General features: G+C 48.8%; 1 protein-coding gene across 9 annotated transcripts in view; it reads left to right on the top strand.

Annotated features, from left to right (window-relative positions):
* Positions 1-4,736: 4,736 nt before the first annotated feature.
* The window catches only part of OtopLa (Otopetrin-like a), a 417,531-nt gene continuing 400,275 nt past the window's right edge, over positions 4,737-21,992 (top strand). For 8 of the 9 annotated variants that reach the window (XM_069335071.1, XM_069335068.1, XM_069335066.1 and 5 more), the window contains exon 1: positions 4,738-4,919. The gene's annotated coding sequence lies outside the window, so the exon portion shown is untranslated. Of the gene's footprint in view, positions 4,920-21,992 lie in introns of all 9 variants that reach the window. The other variant, XM_069335072.1, reaches the window with a different exon arrangement.

Here is a 21,992-nt window from a genome sequence, read left to right as displayed (position 1 = left end):
CTCAACACACACAACACCGCCCGTCTTAAGAGTACTGAGTTCACTCAAAACCATAAGAGTGAAATTGTCTTCAAAATACATTCCGCACTTAAACATTTCTTTGAGTGGAGGGGCCAAAGATGTGTGAATGGGGGCGAAGGAGGAGAGGGGGGAGGGGGATGAACAGCCGTCTATGGTGGGGAAAGGGTTGTGGGGAGGCAGTTACCCATATGGGAATGGGGGGTTGGGAACTAACGTCCGTGTTGTTTAATGGAAGGATGGGAAGGCAGGCGTTACTGCCCATGTTGACACGCAGCTCACAGGGGGCGGCGAGCTCCTCTTTTTGTGAACCTCTGTTCTCTGAATTTCAACAAGTTTTTAAAAATTGTTTGAAATGGTTGAAATTTCGTTGTGTGTGGATTGTATAGGCTGATACCTCCCGCAGGCAGGCGTGTCAGGGGAATATCTGCCTTCTTTTACCCTGGACCCCCTCGCTCCCCAGCGTGGTGAGGGCCCCCTGGACCCCCTCGCTCCCCAGCGTGGTGCGGGCCCCCCCTGGACCCCCTCGCTCCCCAGCGTGGTGCGGGCCCCCTGGACCCCCTCGCTCCCCAGCGTGGTGAGGGCCCCCTGGACCCCCTCGCTCCCCAGCGTGGAGCGGCCCCCCTGGACCTCCTCGCTCCCCAGCGTGGTGAGGGCCCCCTGGACCCCCTCGCTCCCCAGCGTGGTGAGGGCCCCCTGGACCCCCTCGCTCCCCAGCGTGGTGCGGGCCCCCTGGACCCCCTCGCTCCCCAGCGTGGTGCGGGCCCCCTGGACCCCCTCGCTCCCCAGCGTGGTGCGGGCCCCCTGGACCCCCTCGCTTCCCAGCGTGGTGCGGGCCCCCTGGACCCCCTCGCTCCCCAGCGTGGTGCGGGCCCCCCTGGACCCCCTCGCTCCCCAGCGTGGTGCGGGCCCCCTGGACCCCCTCGCTCCCCAGCGTGGTGCGGGCCCCCTGGACCCCCTCGCTCCCCAGCGTGGTGAGGGCCCCCTGGACCCCCTCGCTCCCCAGCGTGGTGCGGGCCCCCTGGACCTCCTCGCTCCCTAGCGTGGTGCGGGCCCTCTGGACCTCCTCGCTCCCCAGCGTGGTGAGGGCCCCCTGGACCTCCTCGCTCCCCAGCGTGGTGAGGGCCCCCTGGACCCCCTCGCTCCCCAGCGTGGTGAGGGCCCCCTGGACCTCCTCGCTCCCCAGCGTGGTGAGGGCCCCCTGGACCCCCTCGCTCCCCAGCGTGGTGAGGGCCCCCTGGACCTCCTCGCTCCCCAGCGTGGTGAGGGCCCCCTGGACCCCCTCGCTCCCCAGCGTGGTGAGGGCCCCCTGGACCCCCTCGCTCCCCAGCGTGGTGCGGGCCCCCCTGGACCCCCTCGCTCCCCAGCGTGGTGAGGGCCCCCTGGACCCCCTCGTTCCCCAGCGTGGTGAGGGGCCCCCTGGACCCCCTCGCTCCCCAGCGTGGTGCGGGCCCCCCCTGGACCCCCTCGCTCCCCAGCGTGGTGAGGGCCCCCTGGACCCCCTCGCTCCCCAGCGTGGTGCGGGCCCCCTGGACCCCCTCGCTCCCCAGCGTGGTGAGGGCCCCCTGGACCCCCTCGCTCCCCAGCGTGGTGAGGGCCCCCTGGACCCCCTCGCCTCTTATGCTTCTCTCCTTGCTGACATTTTTAGTTACGTCCTCACGTCTTGTTAGTGAAACATTTCCGGTTTAAGGGGCCGGGGGGCTTACTTGAGGGGCCAGAGATTGGTTTAAGGGGCCGGGGGGCTGACTTGAGGGGCCAGAGGTTGGTTTAAGGGGCCGGGGGGCTGACTTGAGGGGCCAGAGATTGGTTTAAGGGGCCGGAGGGACTGACTTGAGGGGCCAGAGGTTGGTTTAAGGGGCCGGGGGGCTGACTTGAGGGGCCAGAGATTGGTTTAAGGGGCCGGGGGGCTGACTTGAGGGGCCAGAGGTTGGTTTAAGGGGCCGGGGGGCTGACTTGAGGGGCCAGAGATTGGTTTAAGGGGCCGGAGGGACTGACTTGAGGGGCCAGAGGTTGGTTTAAGGGGCCGGGGGGCTGACTTGAGGGGCCAGAGGTTGGTTTAAGGGGCCGGGGGGCTTACTTGAGGGGCCAGAGGTTGGTTTAAGGCCAGTTTAATACAAGACATTGATGACTTGATGACTTCACTGCCCAGTTGATGACATCTCTTTCCAAGAATACTACTCAGCGGGCAATATTTTGGCCCCATTGATGGCAATTCATCTTTACAGTCATGCCATTGATGACTTCCCGTAAAGATAACATCAGTTGTGTATCTTTGCTTCATAAATAGTTTGTTTGCGCTGTCGATGATAACTCACCACGTTCATTGATATCATCATGTAAGTGATGACCTCTTAACATTTATAACCTTAACGCAATTTACGATATCGTAACATACTGGATGATATCTTCACACGGTTGATGGTGTCTCAACATAGTTGATGATATCTTAGCACTATTGATGATATATTAACTCTGTTGATGATATTTTAATGCGTTTGATGATATCTTAACCCCTGTTGATGATATTTTAACGTGACTGACAATATCTTTACACGATTGATGATAACACGACTGACGATGTGTTAACGCGATTGCCGATATCTTAACATGATTGACGATATCTTGATACGAGAGATGATATCTTAACCATGCAAACGAAACAAACAAACAAACATGAAGCTGAAGAAGTGTAAATAATTATTTAGTTCTTCATGTCTCGGCTTTAGCCATTATCCCCCCCCCTCCTCCCTCCCCCCCCTTTCCCCTCCTTCTCTCTCTCTCTCCCCTCTCCTCTTCCCCTCTCCCTCTCTCCCACCCTCCCCTTCCTACCTCCCTAAACCCTCTCCTATCCCCCCCCCCTTCCACCCCAAAGAACTGAGTTTTATAATGTTTTATAATGTATTTTGTTGTAGCTTTGTGTGTGCTTTTTTGTACACATTGTAGAGTATAGTACAATGTGTACTCATTGTACAGTATAGTGCCTGTGTACAGCATGTACTTTTGGTACACTGAAGGACATCACAAAACTGCACCACCCCTATTCATCTGTAGCCTTAACCTAACCTGCCCCCCTAGGCCTCCAAATAAACAATCATAGGCCTAATAGAGGCGATCAAAGGTCTCATGTAGCACATATAGTGTATAGGAGGCTCCCCCCCGGGTGACACATCTTAGTGACACACACACACACGAGCTTCAAGTGTAACCATCTTCACTGCACACTATCTTCACTGTAACCATCTTCACTGCACACTATCTTCACTGTAACCATCTTCACTGCACACTATCTTCAGTGTAACCATCTTCACTGCACACTATCTTCACTGTACACTATCTTCAGTGTAACCATCTTCACTGCACACTATCTTCAGTGTAACTCTTCACTGTACACTATCTTCAGTGTAACCATCTTCACTGTACACTATCTTCAGTGTAGCCATCTTCACTGCACACTATCTTCAGTGTAACCATCTTCACTGTACACTATCTTCAGTGTAACCATCTTCACTGCACACTATCTTCACTGTACACTATCTTCAGTGTAACCATCTTCACTGCACACTATCTTCAGTGTAACTATCTTCACTGCACACTATCTTCACTGTAACCATCTTCACTGTAACCATCTTCACTGCACACTATCTTCAGTGTACCCATCTTCACTACACCTTCCCTTCTCCTTCACAATCCTCCCCACCCTTCACAACCCTCCCTACCCTTCACCACCTTCCCTACTCACCACCACCTCCACACTCATCACTGTAACCATCTCTCCTACAAGCTTTCTTCAACACTAAGCAAACCGCATAAAACAATCATTTAATCATCGTGTAGGAAATAATATGCCGGAGGAACCTTAGTGAGGATGGAGTTTGATATTGAACTAGATTGGAAATTGTATAAGTTATTTCATGCTAAGTAGGGGGTTGGGGGGTGGCATAGGGGTTAATCCCGACCTGCCTATGATCATCCCCCGCACAAAAACCAATGACCCCTGCAAAGTTTGGTGAGGCTGGCCGCAAGCGTCTGGCCTACAACCTCAAGCAGACAGACAGACAGACAGTCTTGTCAATAGATATTGATATGGTCTATTCTAGACTGAGGAAATGTAAGGTTATTTCTCGGGCTCTCTACCAGATCAATAGTACAAATTATGGTCCTTTTTTGTACAACAGTCCCTATTTTGTCCAGAACCTTCAAAATAATAATAATAATGGGTACTATAATTTCCTTCATGATAGTAATATATTCTACAATTCCTTCATCATAATGGGTTCCATCATTCCTTCTTTATAACAGCAATAGGTACTATTATTTTTGGACTAGGTGTTGGAGAGTCTGAGAGCACTTAAATACATCATGTAGATAAGAGAGACTGGTTGGGGCTTCACCGGGGCGTGTGTAGAGTGTGGGGTGAGGGTCAGGTCATGTGTGGCAGGCGTAGCAACAGCAAACTTTGCTACTGTTGCAACAGAAAGAGTTGAGGAGGCCGATACATTAGCACCAGCAACAACCTTGGTAGTTGCAGTGGTAGACGCAGTAGTAGTGGTAGTAGTAGTGGTAGCAGTAGCGAGCAAGTGGGAAACAATCCCCCCAAAAAACGTGTCAAGAAGTGAAGTGTGGGAGGCGGGGTCCCGCGTGGTAGTGGTTGTGGCAGCAGGAGTGGTGGTGGTGGAGCGGCTAGTGCTGTAGCTAGCTAGCTGGTAGTGGTGGTGGTGGTAGTGGTGAGGGCAGAAGCAAGGCGGGAGCGTGTGTGTGTGTGTGTGTCTAGGGAGGGGGGTATTGGGAGCCGCTTGCTGGGACCGAGTGCGCTATAGCTCACTATAGCATCCAGTTTTACTCTACACCAACAGCCGCTGTGTGTGTCTCCAGTCATCTGGACCACAGCCCATTACACACAGGTGAGTTGAACCTTCCGTCGTTGGTGCAAATGTGATCTGTTTTGTGGTATCTGTTATGAATTAAACAAAAATTGATTAGGTGGTGTAGTTATTTGTACAATGGTTTGACGACGGTGGTGGTGGTGTTGAAGTCAGACTGACTTGAAGGTAGAGGCGTCAGTCTGAGAGAAGTGTGGAGGCGGGCGGGCGTCCCCAGTGTGCTAAGAGCCTCCTCCCGTTACCTATAACGAGGCAATTTATGCCGAAAACGTCTTCTTCCTTCACCCTCCTTGTTAGCAACACAAGACACACCTCCCCTCCCCCCTCCCCCCACTCACACACATTCTCTCTCTCAGCTTTAGGAGCGGGTTGGGTAGAGTACTGAAGGTCTGGAGGTATATATATATATATATTTACCCAGTACAAGAGGTCTGAGGCGGCGACAGAGGCCGCAACTCCATTTCCCCCCTGTGTTGAGAGATAAGGCTGTCCTGGGAGCCCAGGAAGTTAGGTTCCTCGACACCTGCCGTGCGGCCCACGGTCTTCGAAAACTGGTGGAGTGTGCTACTCTTGCACGCACGCGCACACACACACGCGTGTACTCGCATAAGAGCTGTTAGCTCTTGGACCCCGCCTTTCTAACCGTCGGATGTGTAATGTGCTGACTGCTGACCTATTTTCCGCTATTATATCTACTACATACACAAAACCTGGGCTGTAGCCCATAGCAGATGTCTAACTCCCAGGTACCTCTTTACTGCGAGGTGAACAGGTGCATTAGGTGTTTGTATAAATGCATGTTTATCGTCACCTAGGTAAACCTCGCAAGAGGTTTACCTAGGTTTACTCGTCGCCTTACGGTACCTCCCTCTAGATACTCTTCATAATATGGCTAGTTATGTAAAGACACGTTGTTGAATGGTCATACCCACTAGGCTATTCCCCCCTTCCTTAACTTCACATCCCCTCTCTCTCTCTCTCTCTCTCTCTCTCTCTCTCTCTCTCTCTCTCTCTCTCTCTCTCTCTCTCTCTCTCTCTCTCTCTCTCTCTCTCTCTCTCTCTCTCTCTCTCTCTCTCTCTCTCTCTCTCTCTCTCTCTCTCTCTCTCTCTCTCTCTCTCTCTCTCTCTCTCTCTCTCTCTCTCTCTCTCTCTTTTTTACTCTATGCCCTTTCTCTCCATACTCTCTCTGAGAGAGTATGGAGAGAAAGTGAATCCTGAGAGAACAAGGGGGTCAGGGTGTGGTGTTTGTGTTGACCTGTGTCATGGTCAACACAACCTTCATGTGTCTGTCTTGTCTTGTCTTGTCTTGTCTTGTCTTGTCTTGTCTTGTCTTGTCTTGTCTTGTCTTGTCTGTCTCTGTGTCTGTCTGTCTCTCTCTCATATGTGGCGTGACTGGTGGGCCGGGCTGCCATGCCCGCTCACGATCCCACACACTGCCGGTCGATCAAACATACTGTAGTTGGCCACATGCGCACGTGGCCCTTCTTCGCATTCTCACACTCGTTCATGTCACAGTTTATGTTTATCAAGCTCTCGCATACTCACGCATCTACTCGCTTACTCGTTCACTCGCTTACTCACGCGTTCACTGGCTTAATCTCTCGTTCTCATTTTCTCACTCACAGGTTCACTCGCATACTCACGCGTTCATTCCCTTACTCAATGTTTGCAGAAGATGCAAAATTAATTACAAAGACTCTGCACAAGAGAAACTGCAGAATGTCCCAAGAAGACCTTGACAGGCTGCAAGGTTAGTTCGATTAATGGCTACTGGAATTCAATACCACTAAATGTAAGGTAATGCACATGGAGACAGGTGAAAGGAGACCAGCAAACCGGTACACAATAAACGGAAACTAAATCGTTCAATAACAGAAAAAAATCTAAGAGCATAAAAACAGTCTGTACACCATCTACGTGAGACCATTACTAGATTATGCAGCCATTACCTGCATCCCCCACTTCAAAAAGTACATAAGTAAACATGGAAATGTAGAGAGGGTTGCAGCGAGGCTCACAAGAGAACTATAAAGAATGGGCTACGAAGAAAGCCTGAAGGAGTTGAGCCAAACGAGGCTAAGAAAGGGGTGAGAGAGGGCTGACTTGGTACATTTAAAATACTTAAAAAAAATGTATAAGGTGGAAAAAGAGGAAATGTTTACAAGGAATACAATACATGCTGGCATGGCTGGGAGCTACAGACATAGGAAACTCTTAGAAAAGTGAGACAATGCTCCACTAAGGTAACATTTGCAGTAAAATAGAAGGAAATTTAGGAGGGCGCAGTTCAAGCCGAGATCATCCATGAAGAAACAGTTCTTAGACGCCAGTTGCTGCAAAGACGAGATCTAAGAGGTGAAGCTCGACCCTGCAGGTACAGGTCCACACACTAGCGTGCAGCAGGGAGAATAACGAGCTAGCGAGACTACGAGAGAAGACCAGGGGCCAGATTCACGAAAGAGTTACGCAAGCACTTACGAATCTGTACATCTTTTCCCAATCTTTGGCGGCTTTTTTTACAATTATTAAACAGTTAATGAGCTCTGAAGCACCAGGAGGCTGTTTATAACAATAACAACAGTTGATTGGCAAGTTTTCATGCTTGTAAACTGTTTAATAAGTGTAACAAAAACCGTCAAAAATTGGGGAAAGATGTACACGTTCGTAAGTACTTGCGTAACTGCTTCGTGAATCTGGCCCCAGGCAGCTGACCAGAATGCCCCCAAGCTGTGTAACGAACCACAGCTCCGGACCACCAGAGCATCATCAAAATACACAGCACAGAGAGCGTCCGAAAGTAACGAGACACGTGCCACAGGGGCAGGAAGGAGTATGTCAGAGTCAGAAGGGAAGTGGGGAGGCGACAAATAAAACCATAAACACATTTTAAAACCGCCAGTACGACAGCAAAACGCGCACACAATATGACTACACTCCCCCTTAACCCCCCTTAACCCCCCCTTAACCCCCCCCTTAACCCTCCTTAACCCCCCCCCCCATTCACACAAATCTACAAACACGGTTGCAAACTAGGACGACCACAAGCACGACCACATTCAAACCCACAAGCGACCATGGGTAAAAAACGACAGCAAACAAATCGGCACACGCAGTCCCACACAACATAGAAATGCACCCTGACGACACGCACAGGCACGACCACAAACACGACCACTAACACGACCACAAACACGACCACAAACACGACCATAAACACGACCACAAACACGACCACAAACACGACCATAAACACGACCACAAACACGACCACAAACACGACCACAAACACGACCATAAACACGACCACAAACACGACAACAAACACGACCACAAACACGACAACAAACACGACCACAAACACGACCACAAACACGACCACAAACACGACCACAAACACGACCATAAACACGACCACAAACACGACCACAAACACGACAACAAACACGACCACAAACACGACCACAAACACGACCACAAACACGACCATAAACACGACCACAAACACGACCACAAACACGACCACAAACACGACCATAAACACGACCACAAACACGACCATAAACACGACCACAAACACGACCACAAACACGACCACAAACACGACCACAAACACGACCACAAACACGACAACAAACACGACCACAAACACGACCACAAACACGACCACAAACACGACCATAAACACGACCACAAACACGACCACAAACACGACCACAAACACGACCACAAACACGACCATAAACACGACCACAAACACGACAACAAACACGACCACAAACACGACAACAAACACGACCACAAACACGACCACAAACACGACCACAAACACGACCACAAACACGACCATAAACACGACCACAAACACGACCACAAACACGACAACAAACACGACCACAAACACGACCACAAACACGACCACAAACACGACCATAAACACGACCACAAACACGACCACAAACACGACCACAAACACGACAACAAACACGACCACAAACACGACCACAAACACGACCACAAACACGACCACAAACACGACCATAAACACGACCACAAACACGACCACAAACACGACCACAAACACGACAACAAACACGACCACACACAAACCCAGGGGTCCACACAGTTAACTTGTTAAAAGAACATATATAAACCTACATATATACACGAACACACATGCCAGGGACGTGAGTGCGGTTCACAGTATACACACTACCATGAAAGTAGACTTTCAGAGTATACACTACCACGAAAGTAGACTTTCAGAGTATACACTACCACGAATGTAGACTTTCAGAGTATACACTACCACGAAAGTAGACTTTCAGAGTATACACTACCACGAAAGTAGACTTTCAGAGTATACACTACCACGAAAGAATACTAATATAGTACAGTATACTTTCGTTCAATTTTGAATTTAGTTTGTATTTCTCTTAGGCACTAACGGGCGTAAGTGGTGCGTCACCAAGGACAGAATCCATCCAGCATTTGCGTCTCCGACGAAACCTGTGCATCTTTGCTTCAATCATACCGGCGTTGTATTCATTAAAGAGATTTCTCGAGCTTAGAAACGTTAAAGGATTATTGTTAAAGACTAACTCATAACAGCTCATAATCTGTTTAAACACATGCAAACTCGGCTGCCATGATTGAGGAAAGATGTAGAGGTTTCGTAAGTGGAGACGGAAGAGTTTGAGAACTCTTGGATAGGATAGGAGGACACCGCTTGGACAGGGGACACGTCCCACATACAGCTCCGTGTCCCATGGTCTCCCAGAGTAACATGGTCCCACACAGCTCCGTGGAGGGAAGGAATGGTGCCCAACCACTTGGACGGTCGGGGATTGAACGCCGACCTGTATGATGCGAGGCCGTCGCTCTACCGTCCAGTCCAAGTGATTGGGCCAAACCTGATAAGGAAACCCATCACGTCACTTGATCCTTTGAAGGATACCAATTTTTGTTTAGAAAGCGTCCTGTAGGAGAGTGCGCGCTCCCGGTAGACTTCCCAACATTGGTTGAACTCGTGCGGGCAACCTGTCCTCTTAAAAATAACGTCGCTTTTGGCCGTTTGCCCGTATGGCCGAAAGTGGACGTGATTTGAAAATGAAAAAAAAAAAGAAAATAAATTTGGGATTTTTTTTTCAACAACAGTAAATTAAGGGTCCTCTGATAGGTTAGGTGAGCAGGAAATTCTCACAAAGTTTCAAAACGTTATAAAAAACGTGAATTGAAAGTTTCCTCTCCAAACCTTACCGAGTAGGCCGGATGACTCAAACAGAAAACGGGACAGTACGTCATTTTTGTGAGTCGATTTAATTTCAAATTACGTCCAAATTTGACTATAGCGCGCATACAAGCGAAAAGTGACGTTATTTTTAAGAGGACGGGTTGCGCGGCCAGCGTCACCAACCATGCGCAAAATATTCAACCATAGGACCACGCGAACTCTCGCGCTACGTCACGCTAAACCCGCGTAGGAGGTGGTAATGTGTTAAATATTGCCATCATGAAACTGTAAGCTCGATGAATTTCATGTCGCTGCTCACTAGGAAGCTGGACTGATTCTTCAACACACACATCACAGCCCAGAATATTCTTACCTTAATCTTGCCGTGACGCAACACCTTTCCTTGCTGCTGCTGCTGCTGCTGCTACTGCTGCTGCTGCTGCTGCTTCTGCTGCTGCAGCTGCTGCTACTTCCTCCCAGTATCGCCTTGGCTCCTAGTAATCCTCCCAGCTCAGCCTATCGTCCTAGGAATCGTTCCAGTAATTAGCACAGTTTTCGGCGTGAAGACATTGAGTAGTTCTCGGCAACACATGAAATTTCAAGCTAAACTTTCTAATATGCTACACTCACCTGAGGTCTATAGAAGAAGAGGGAAATCTGGTTATGTAGTTTGGTTCTACAAGGTAGCCAACTCCAACAAAATATTAAATATGTACCCAACTCAATGACTAATCAACCAATTAATCCATGGAATAACTGGGATCTATCAGTTGATTGTGTAAATGCGCCCAAGAAATATAGTGTGCACTCTACATTATTAAAATAGTTAACACTGAAAAGCATCACTGAAAGTACTCAGAGTATGGGTAACGATGTGTATCAGTGCTATACCGACGGCTCTGTAGAAGGTGGACGATGTACCGGATGTGCATGCAATATATTTGAACAATCTTCTCTCGTACATATAGCAATGAAGCGCGTCAGTGACTGGGCAAGTACAACTCAAACCGAACTTGCAGGCATATATCTTGCCACTGAATTTTTAAAAGACAAAGGCAGTGGACTTATATACTGTGACTCGCAGAGTGTACTCCTGGCATTGAACGCACAAGTAGTAACACACAGAAAATAATCAGTGATATTCGAATGATGTTTTAGCTGCCATAGAAAACAGATTTGAAATTAAATTCCTATGGATACCATGACATGTTGGCATCTCAAGGCATGACACGGTTGACATGCTTGCAAAGTCAGCCTGTAGAAAACCAGTGGTAGAAATTGATATGGGTGTTTCATTAGCAGTGACAAAGAGAATTCTTAAACAAATATCTAATGAAAATCTCACCGACCTAACAAATTCACAAAGACCTGAAAGTTGTAGCATTAAATATTATGATAGATATCGTGAGGAGACATTCACATATGGGACTATTAGAACAAGAACCCGGCAATGTGATGTTATAGTGGCCAGAATACGCCTGGGAATATAGACGTATCTGGCAGCTTTCTCAAAACCCAAATGTCAAGTACACAATGTGTCAACTTTGTGAAAGAGAAAACATGCACTCACTTGAACATTATATTGTAGAATGTCCCATATTGACTGACTTTGCGCCCTCCAGGGCTGAAGTATGCTGAACTCTCTAAATACAATATGAATACTGGAACACTTGATGATATATTGGACTTGTACCCAAGATTGACCATGTAATGTATCAATTATACAATTTATGTGATGTAACTATAACTTGAGTTTATCAAAGTAACTTAATCACCTTCAGGGATTAAATACTTAATAACACACTAGTTTCTATAGCAGCAATTTAACCCTGTCAGAGTAGGAGTGATATAAATGTATGTGTATACAGGATATGTGGAAGCTGGTCAGAATTGCATTTCAACTTTGTAAATGCACATTAATGACACTATGTAAAAAGACACATCGAACACTGTTTATGTAAGACAGACGTAAATCTGTGTATTTATGTCTGTAGGTTAGATTAGCATTTTAAAAGCACCACAATCACCATCTGTGGTTGATTGTTCAGTAAATCACTGAACTATATGCGTAATAGATCTCTAACACAGTCCATAGAGGACAGAAGAAAATGTATATATGCTGGTTAGCATTGTAAATGTGTGGCCACGTCTGTGGTAGAAAAAAAACTCGGCCCAGCCTCGCCTAGCCTCTTAGACAGCCGATCTGTCCTCACACTTCAATGCACCGACGTTTTAACGCTCTTGATCAAAACGACACAATTCTGGCGCTTTGGTGAAACACGTCATCAAAATATGACGTGTATACTATATGACGTGTATACTATATGACGTGTATACTATATGACGTGTATACTATATGACGTGTATACTATATGACGTGTATACAAAATATGACTGTATACTCGGACTAATGAGGATGGGCCGTGGTGTGTGTAGTCACCTAATTGTGCTTACGGGGGTTGAGCTTCGGCTCTTTGGTTCCGCCTCTTAACTGTCAATCAACCGATGTACAGGTTCCTGTGTCTACTGGGCTCTTATCATATTCACATTTGAAACTGTGTATGGAGTCAGTCTCCACCACATCACTGCCTAATGCATTCCATTTGTTAACTACTCTGACGCTGAAAGAAAATGTTCTGACGTCCCTATGGCTCATTAGGGTATTACGTTTCCACCTGTGTTTCCTTGTTCTCGTACCACCACCCGTGCTAAACAGTTTGCCTTTATCTACCCTATCAATTCATCTGAGAATTTTACAGGTGGTGATCATATCTCCCCTAACTCTTCTGTCTTCCACTGTCGTGAAGTTTAGATCCAGTAGTCTCTCCTCGTAGCTCATACCCCACAGCTTGGGGACTAGCCTGGTGGCATATCTCTGAACCTTTTCTAACTTTGTTTTGTGTTCGACTAGGTGATGACTCCTTGCTGGAGCTGCATACTCCAGTATTGGTCTGACATATGAGGTATACAAGGTTCTGAATGATTCCTTACACACGTTTCTGAAGGCAGTTCTTATGTTCGCCAGCCTTGCATACGCCGCTGATGCTATCCTTTTGATGCGGGCTTCATGTACGTGTGCGTGTGCGTGCGTGTGTGTGTGTGTGTGTGTGTGTGTGTGTGTACTCACCTATTTGTGCTTGCGGGGGTTGAGCTTTGGCTCTTTGGTCCCGCCTCTCAACTGTCAATCAACAGGTAGACAGAAGACAGACAGACAGAACAGGTAGACAGGTGTGTGTGTGTGTGTGTGTGTGTGTGTGTGTGTGTGTGTGTGTGTGTGTGTGTGTGTGTGTGTGTGTAGGAAAGAGGAGGGTGAAAGTGGTCATGTGTGTGGACAGAAGGAATGGCACTGGTGTTGGCAGAGGGCCGGAGAGGGTGCCAGCCAAGTGTTGCAGCCGTCGCCACCACCATCACCACACCCACCACCACCACCACCACCACCACCATCACCATCACCACCATCACCACACCCACCACCACCACCACCATCACCATCACCACACCCACCACCACCACCACCACCACCACACCCACCACCACCACCATCACCATCACCACCACCACCACCACCACCACCATCACCACACCCACCACCACAACCACCACCACCACCACCACCACCACCACAACCATCACTAAACTCACCACATCCACCACAACCATCAATACACCCACCACCCATTACCACTACCACAACTACCGTCACCAACAATCAATATCATCACCACCACCACCACAACTACAACCCCCTGACATTCTGACCAACCCAAGACCTAATAAACTTTCAAGTTAGTTACAACCATTCCAACTCTCTCAAGCTGTACATTTCACATCTTTCCTACTCGCAATGAGTTACGAACTTCTACGAATAGTCTTTTAAATATACAACTAACTTCTACAGACTTCGTTATTGACTCACGAGTTCGCAATAACCTCAAAATAGACTGAAAACAGCAACCTCCATGTGTCAGTTGTTCATAATTGGAGCCATTACAGTCTACACATATGTGACGTAGACCAAGGGGTGAATTGCCGCCAGAAACCACAGTGTTGTGCGCTAGGTAAGGTTCAGAGTCTCAGTTGGGTACCAGTCAGGTATACTCCTGAGATACTTTCTTATTGTGAGCAGCCGTCGGGGGGGATGGGGGGGGGTAGGACAACAGTCTCGCGCTCTTGGGACCCGAGTTTGAATCTCCGGTGATCCAGGCTGATGGACAAATTTGTAGACTTACGCCAATTAAATTTTCTGAGTATTCTCGCAGACTGATTTACGACTCGGGGGGAGGGGGGGGGGGGTTGGGGGGTTGGAGTGAAGGTTAAGGTCTATAAACCATCCTCGGTCATTATCCTTGGTCACCATCCTTGGTCACCATCCTCGGTCATTATCCTTGGTCACCATCCTTGGTCACCATCCTCGGTCATTATCCTCGGTCAATATCTAAGGTACCAGGTACTGAGACGCTTTGGACTATGGGCTTTCAAGAAATTTTGAGTTGACTTTTCTTTATTATGTTGGGCCGTAGTGGTGGTGAGAGTGGTACCCGAAGATGGAACCTTTTTGTCTCTGTCGCTGACTGTCTGTCTCTCTCTCTCTCTCTCTCTCTCTCTCTCTCTCTCTCTCTCTCTCTCTCTCTCTCTCTCTCTCTCTCTCTCTCTCTCTCTCTCTCTCTCTCTCTCTCTCTCTCTTTCTCTCTCTCTCTCTCTCTCTCTCTCTCTCTCTCTCTCTCTCTTTCACACACACACACAAAACAGAGAACTAACGGGTCGTTGTGATCTCTGTGTTCGTCGCTGCCACCATTGACTTTAATTGCAGTAACCCTTCCCCCCCCCCGGGGTTGTAAAGGTGTATGCCATACAATTGTTGCTTTTTATGTTAATGCAAGTGTCGATTTCAGTGTGGGGGTGAGGGAGTTTTTTTTATTATTATTATTTTCTACCACAGACGTGGCCACACATTTACCATGCTAACCAGCATATATACATTTTCTTCTGTCCTCCATGGACAGGGTGAGAGATCTGTTACATATATAGTTCAGTGATTTATTGAACAATCAACCACAGAAGGTGATTGTAGTGCTTTTGAAATGCTACTCTAACCTACAGACATAAATGCATAGATACACAGAGTTACGCCTGCCCTACATAAAGTGGTCGAAGTGTTCTTTACATAGTGTCATTAATGTGCATTTACAAAGGTGAAATGTAATTCTGATCAGCTTCCACATATACTTTATACACATACATACATATACATATATATACATATGCACATATACATGCACACACATATATACACATATATTTATGGCTCTCCTACTTTGAGAGGGTAAGATAGCTGATAGAGAAACTAACGTGTTATTAAGCACTTAATCACTGAAGGTGATTAAGGTGCTTTTACAAGCTCAGGTTATATAGTTACATCACATACATACATTGTATAATTGATACATTACATGGTTAATCTTTGGTACAAGTCCAATATATCATCAAGTGTTCCAGTACTCATATAGTAATTACACAGTTCAGCATACCTTAGCCCAGGAGGGCGAAAGTCAGTCAGTATGGGTCATTCTACAATATAATGTTCAAGGGAGTGCATGTTTTCTCTTTCACAAGGTTGACACATTGTGTTTGAGTGGTGAGAAAGTTGCCAGATACGTCTATATCCCAGACGTATTCTGGCCACTATAACATCACATTGCCGAGTTCTTGTTCTATTAGTCCCATATGTGAATGTCTCCTCACGATATCTATCATAATATTTAATGCTACAACTTTCAGGTCTTTGTGAATTAGTTAGGTCGGTGAGATTTTCATTAGATATTTAAGTATTCTCTTTGTCACTGCTAATGAAACACCCATATCAATTTCTACCACTGGTTTTCTACAGGCTGTCTTAGCAAGCATATCAACAGTGTCATGCCTTGAGATGCCAACATGTGATGATATCCATAGGAATTTAATTTCAAATCTGTTTTCTTTAGCAGCTAAAACATTGATTCGAATATCACTGACTATTTTCTGTGTGTTACTACTATGTGCGTTCAATGCCAGGAGTGCACTCTGCGAGTCACAGTATATAAGTCCACTGCCTTTGTCTTTTAAAAATTCAGTGTCAAGGTATATGCCTGCAAGTTGGGTTTGAGATGTACTTGCCCAGTCATTGACGCGCTTCATTGCTGTATGTACGAGAGAAGATTGTTCAAATATATTAAATGGGCAACCGGTACATCGTCCACCTTCTACGGGGTGAGGGGTGTGTGGGGGTGAGGGAGTGTGGGGGTGAGAGAGTGTGGGGGTGAGGGAGTGTGGGAGTGTGGGGGTGAGGGAGTGTGGGGGTGAGAGAGTGTGGGGGTGAGGGAGTGTGGGAGTGTGGGGGTGAGGGAGTGAGGGAGTGTGGGGGTGAGGGAGTGAGGGAGTGTGGGGGTGAGAGATAGTGGGGGTGAGGGAGTGTGGGGGTGAGAGAGTGTGGGGGTGAGGGAGTGTGGGAGTGTGGGGGTGAGGGAGTGAGGGAGTGTGGGGGTGAGGGAGTGAGGGAGTGTGGGGGTGAGAGAGTGTGGGGGTGAGGGAGTGTGGGGGTGAGGGAGTGTGGGTGTGAGGGAGTGTGGGAGTGAGGGAGTGTGGGAGTGAGGGAGTGTGGGGGTGAGGGAGTGTGGGTGTGAGGGAGTGTGGGAGTGTGGGGGTGAGAGAGTGTGTGGGTGAGGGAGTGTGGGAGTGTGGGTGTGAGGGAGTGTGGGAGTGAGGGAGTGTGGGGGTGAGGGAGTGTGGGTGTGAGGGAGTGTGGGAGTGAGGGAGTGTGGGAATGAGGGAGTGTGGGGGTGAGGGAGTGTGGAGGTGAGGGAGTGTGGGAGTGAGGGAGTGTGGGGGTGAGGGAGTGTGGGAGTGAGGGAGTGTGGGAGTGAGGGAGTGTGTGGGGAGTGAGGGAGTGTGGGAGTGAGGGAGTGTGTGGGGGGTGAGGGAGTGTGGGAGTGAGGGAGTGTGGGGTGAGGGAGTGTGGGAGTGAGGGAGTGTGGGGGTGAGGAAGTGTGGGAGTGAGGGAGTGTGTGGGGGGTGATGGAGTGTGGGAGTGAGGGAGTGTGGGGGTGAGGGAGTGTGGGAGTGAGGGAGTGTGTGGGGAGTGAGGGAGTGTGGGAGTGAGGGAGTGTGGGTGTGAGGGAGTGTGGGAGTGAGGGAGTGTGGGAGTGTGGGAGTGTGGGAGTGTGGGAGTGAGGGAGTGTGGGAGTGAGGGAGTGTGGGGGTGAGGGAGTGTGGGAGTGAGGGAGTGTGTGGGGGGTGAGGGAGTGTGTGGGGGGGATGAGGGGGGGAGCGTCTCCTCTTACTCCGCCAATTACTCGCCAAACTGCGGTAGTTTTTCACAAACTAATTAACGGTGTCAATTTACTTCGGCTAAAAATAACGAGGCTTAATGAAGGTTGATAGTTTAATAGAGCCTCGAGCGCCAGGTTCTGCCAAGGCTATAATGTGACGAAGAAAATGGTGAGGCACTGGAATGGGCTCGAACTCGCGTCTCTGAATATTGGATATCAAATTAATACATAGTTAACTATCCCAAATAAAACGAGGAAGGATCAGAAGATGGACACATACATGGTGAATGACTGTGTGAGTAAGCGAGGAATGAGTACGAGTAAAACAGGATTAAGTATGAGGAAGTGAGGACTGAATGTGAGTATCCAAGGATTGAGTGCAAGGAAGCGAAGATTGAGTGTGTGTAAGGATTGAGTGTGAGAAAGTGAGGATTGAGAGTGAGTAAGCCAGGATTGAGAGTGAGTAAGCGAGGATTGAGTGCGAGGAAGCGAGGATTGAGTACGAGGAAGCGAACATTGACTGTGTGTGTAAGGATTGAGTGTGAGAAAGTGAGGATTGAGAGTGAGTAAGCAAGGATTGAGAGTGAGTAAGCAAGGATTGAGAGTGAGTAAGCAAGGATTGAGAGTGAGTAAGGAAGGATTGAGAGTGAGTAACCGAGGATTGAGTGCGAGTAAGCGAGGATTGAGTGTGTGTGTGTGTAAGGATTGAGTGCATAAGAAACTCCTGCTGGGTTCTTAATCACATGATGCGCTAACACTGCCGACAGCTTTGGCACTTTTCACTTAATTTGTAAAAACCTTCTTAATGTGTGGGCGTGCGTGCCCGTGGGTGTTCACCTAGTTGTATCCACCTAGTTGTACTTGCGGGGGTTGAGCTTTGCTCTTTCGACCCGCCTCTCAACTGTCAATCAACTGTTACTAACTACTTTTTTTCACCACACACACACACACACACACACACACACAGCAGCTCCGTAACAGCTGACTAACTCCCAGGTACCTATTTACTGCTAGGTAGCAGGGGGCATTCAGAGGGTGAAAGAAACTTTGCCCATTTGTTTCTGCCTTGTGCGGGAATCGAACCCGGGCCACAGAATTACGAGTCCTGCGCGCTGTCCTCTCAGCTACCAGACTCCCTAAGACTACCAGACTACCAGACTACTACCAGACTACCAGCCCCTTGTGTGTGTGTGCGGGCACGCAAGGGGAACCTAACACCAGCAACAAGGACACCATCTTATGTGTGTCCTCGGGGTCCTGCCCCACCATCGTCACCACTCCCTCTTTCCCTTCCCTTTCCCTTCCCTTTCCCCCTTCCCCCTTACCTCTTTTTCCCCTTTTTCCTCTCCTACCCTCCCTTCCTCACCTTCCCTCCCTCCCTGTTCACTAATGGTTCCCTCCTTTACCGCTTTTTTCGAGGGGTAAAGAGGAGGAAGTTTGAATGAAACTAGTTAACTAGTTAATGAAACTAGTTTCATTAACTAGGAGGTTAATGAAGCAGTTAGAAAGGTGGCGCATAGTGGAGGCCTGGTCGACGACCGGGCCGCGGGGACGCTAAGCCCCCGAAAACACCTCAAGGTAGTGTGAGTTATGATAGCAGGCGGGCTGTCCATCTTGCTGGTGGTGTGGGGCTGCTATCCTGAGTGTCCCTCCCGCCCCCAGCAGGAGAGGTGGGGGCGGCCCCTGCAGGAGCCTGCCAGGGGGGGGGGAACTAATTACCATAAAGCCCTGGCTTCTGTTATCTTCAATTGTTCTCCTTCATGTGTTTTGTTCACGTGCGTTATCTCATCATTGGCATGTGTTAGTTGTGTTCACACTCCTATGTGGTTACCTTCAACATGTGTGTGTCAGTGTTTGTGGTAATTGTTCACTTCCCTCGAGCAGGTGTTTTGAGTGATGGTTCTATGTTGGGTTTGGTTCTTCCCTCGAGCAGGTGTTCTGAGTGATGGTTCTATGTTGGGTTTGGTTAAGACGAGTTGGTCTTTGTATGTGTTAACCTTGGTTGGTGTGTGTGTGTGTGTGTGTGTGTGTGTGTGTGTGTGTGTGTGTGTGTGTGTGTGTGTGTGTGTGTGTGTGTGTGTGTGTGTGTGTGAGACGGTGTACTCAAACTTGTATTCGTGCGATAAATGAGCTTAAGCGTCTAATGTTCCAGTCTTAGTCAATAATGGACGGTAAAACTACATGGGGGTTATGTTATGTGAGACTCTGAAGCAGTGTGTAAGGTTTGGTCGTCAGCCTGTGTCAGTGTCACTCTGTGTCCGTGTCACTCTGTGTCCGTGTCACTCTGTGTCCGTGTCACTCTGTGTCCGTGTCACTCTGTGTCCGTGTCACTCTGTGTCCGTGTCACTCTGTGTCAGTGTCACTCTGTGTCCGTGTCACTCTGTGTCCGTGTCACTCTGTGTCAGTGTCACTCTGTGTCCGTGTCACTCTGTGTCCGTGTCACTCTGTGTCAGTGTCACTCTGTGTCCGTGTCACTCTGTGTCCGTGTCACTCTGTGTCCGTGTCACTCTGCGTCCGTGTCACTCTGTGTCCGTGTCACTCTGTGTCCGTGTCACTCTGTGTCCGTGTCACTCTGTGTCCGTGTCACTCTGTGTCAGTGTCACTCTCACTTCCCTCACACTCCCCAACTACTTCCTGCAGGTGTTCCTACATGGACTGGACGGTAGAGCAAAGGTCTAGCTTCTTAGCTTCTTGCAGGTCGGCGTTCAATCCCCGACTGTTCATGTGGTTGGCCACCATTCCTAAATCCCATCCCCCAAACCTTTTCCTCATATCCCTTCCAAGTGATATATAGGCCTAATAGCTTAGCGCTTTCTCCTGATACCTTTACCACCACTTTTACCTTCCAGGTGTCCGTCTCACCCGTCTATGTGTCCACCTGAGTCCCGTCATTCTGTCTCCAGACGTGCAAAACTCACCCGTCTATGTGTCCACCTGAGTCCCGTCATTCTGTCTCCAGACGTGCAAAACTCACCCGTCTATGTGTCCACCTGAGTCCCGTCATTCTGTCTCCAGACGTGCAAAACTCACCCGTCTATGTGTCCACCTGAGTCCCGTCATTCTGTCTCCAGACGTGCAAAACTCACCCGTCTATGTGTCCACCTGAGTCCCGTCATTCTGTCTCCAGACGTGCAAAACGACATCTTCGCGTCCACTTCGACGATGCTTTAAGTTGTTGTGAACAAGTCTTCTCTAGTTCGTGTTCCTTCCATAGTTGTTACGTTCGTCTCTTATAGCCTGTTCTCACGCCCCTGCTCTCGCGGGCCTGGCATCCGTCTTGTGACACTAGTGTGTGGTTCCGTTTTGGCGCTGCGTGTACTAGTATTGGTCTCACGTACGTAGTTAACAGAGTTCGCCCATTTTGCAGCTTTCAGCTGGATACTTTTTTTTTTGTTGGAAGCTTGTGGTGCCGTCTTCCCTGCATCTTCACTCACTCTTCCCTTGATGAGTACTCACCTAGTTGTGCTCGCGAGGGTTGAGCTTTGGCTCTTTGATCCCGCCTGAGAGTCTCCATCTCAAGGTGTGGGGGCTCTGCCCGCCTCCTCCTCCTCCTCCTAGTCTCCTTATCGGCAGCCAATTGTTGCAGAGTTCTCCTGCAACCCACTGCAACCTAGTCGACCCTCCCCGAGGGGAATAAGACAGGTTGGGCCAACAACATGTATACCCTCCACGACGCGTCGACGACACACTGCCGTCGTGCAGCGGCGGAGCAGCGGTACAGGCCACTTCCTCTTTGGCCTGGCGTCTCCTGCCTGATGGATCATGCCGGACACGTGACACATGTATCGCAGCAGCTAGGCAAATAGTAGGTGGGAAAGGGAGGGAAGGTGAGAGACGGGTGGTAGACGGGAGAGGGATGGCTGGTTGTGGTGGCATAAGACAGATGGCGCTGGGTGCAGCCATCGGGCACCAGCTGGGATGTTGTCTGCTAATCTTATCGAAGGTAACCAAGAGCAGAGGAGTGAGCTAGATAGTGTGAGTAGCTGCTGAGGTGTCTGTGTACTCACCTAGTTGTATTCAACGTGTTGTATTAACCTAGTTGTGCTTGCGGGGGTTGAGCTCTGCTCTTTCGGCCCGCCTCTCAACTGTCAATCAACTGTTTCTATTACTACTTTTTTTCCAAACACCACACACACACACACCCACCCCAGGAAGCAGCCCGTGACAGTTGACTAACTCCCAGGTACCTATTTACTGCTAGGTAACAGGGGCATAGGGTGAAAGAAACTCTGCCCATCGTTTATCACCGGCGCCCAGGATCGAACCCGGGACCACAGGATCACGTGTCCAGCGTGCTGTCCGCTCGGCCACCGGCTCCCACCCGGTGTGTGTGTTATTCTTGAGAATAACATTGTTATTCTTGAGATAACATTCATTCTTGAGATAACATAACATTCTTGAGAATAATAATATTCTTGAGAATGTGTGTGTGTGTGTGTGTGTGTGTGTGTGTGTGTGTGTGTGTGTGTGTGTGTGTGTGTGTGTGTGTGTGTGTGTGTGTGTGTGTACAGGTGAGTGGGGACATAGTGGTGTGTGTGTGTGGGTGGATGTGTGTGTGTG

The sequence above is a fragment of the Procambarus clarkii genome, chromosome 32 (assembly GCF_040958095.1).
Source record: "Procambarus clarkii isolate CNS0578487 chromosome 32, FALCON_Pclarkii_2.0, whole genome shotgun sequence".
Lineage (NCBI taxonomy): Eukaryota > Metazoa > Arthropoda > Malacostraca > Decapoda > Cambaridae > Procambarus > Procambarus clarkii.
Note: the sequence above shows the minus strand (reverse complement) of the source record. Positions and strands in the feature narration are given on the sequence as shown.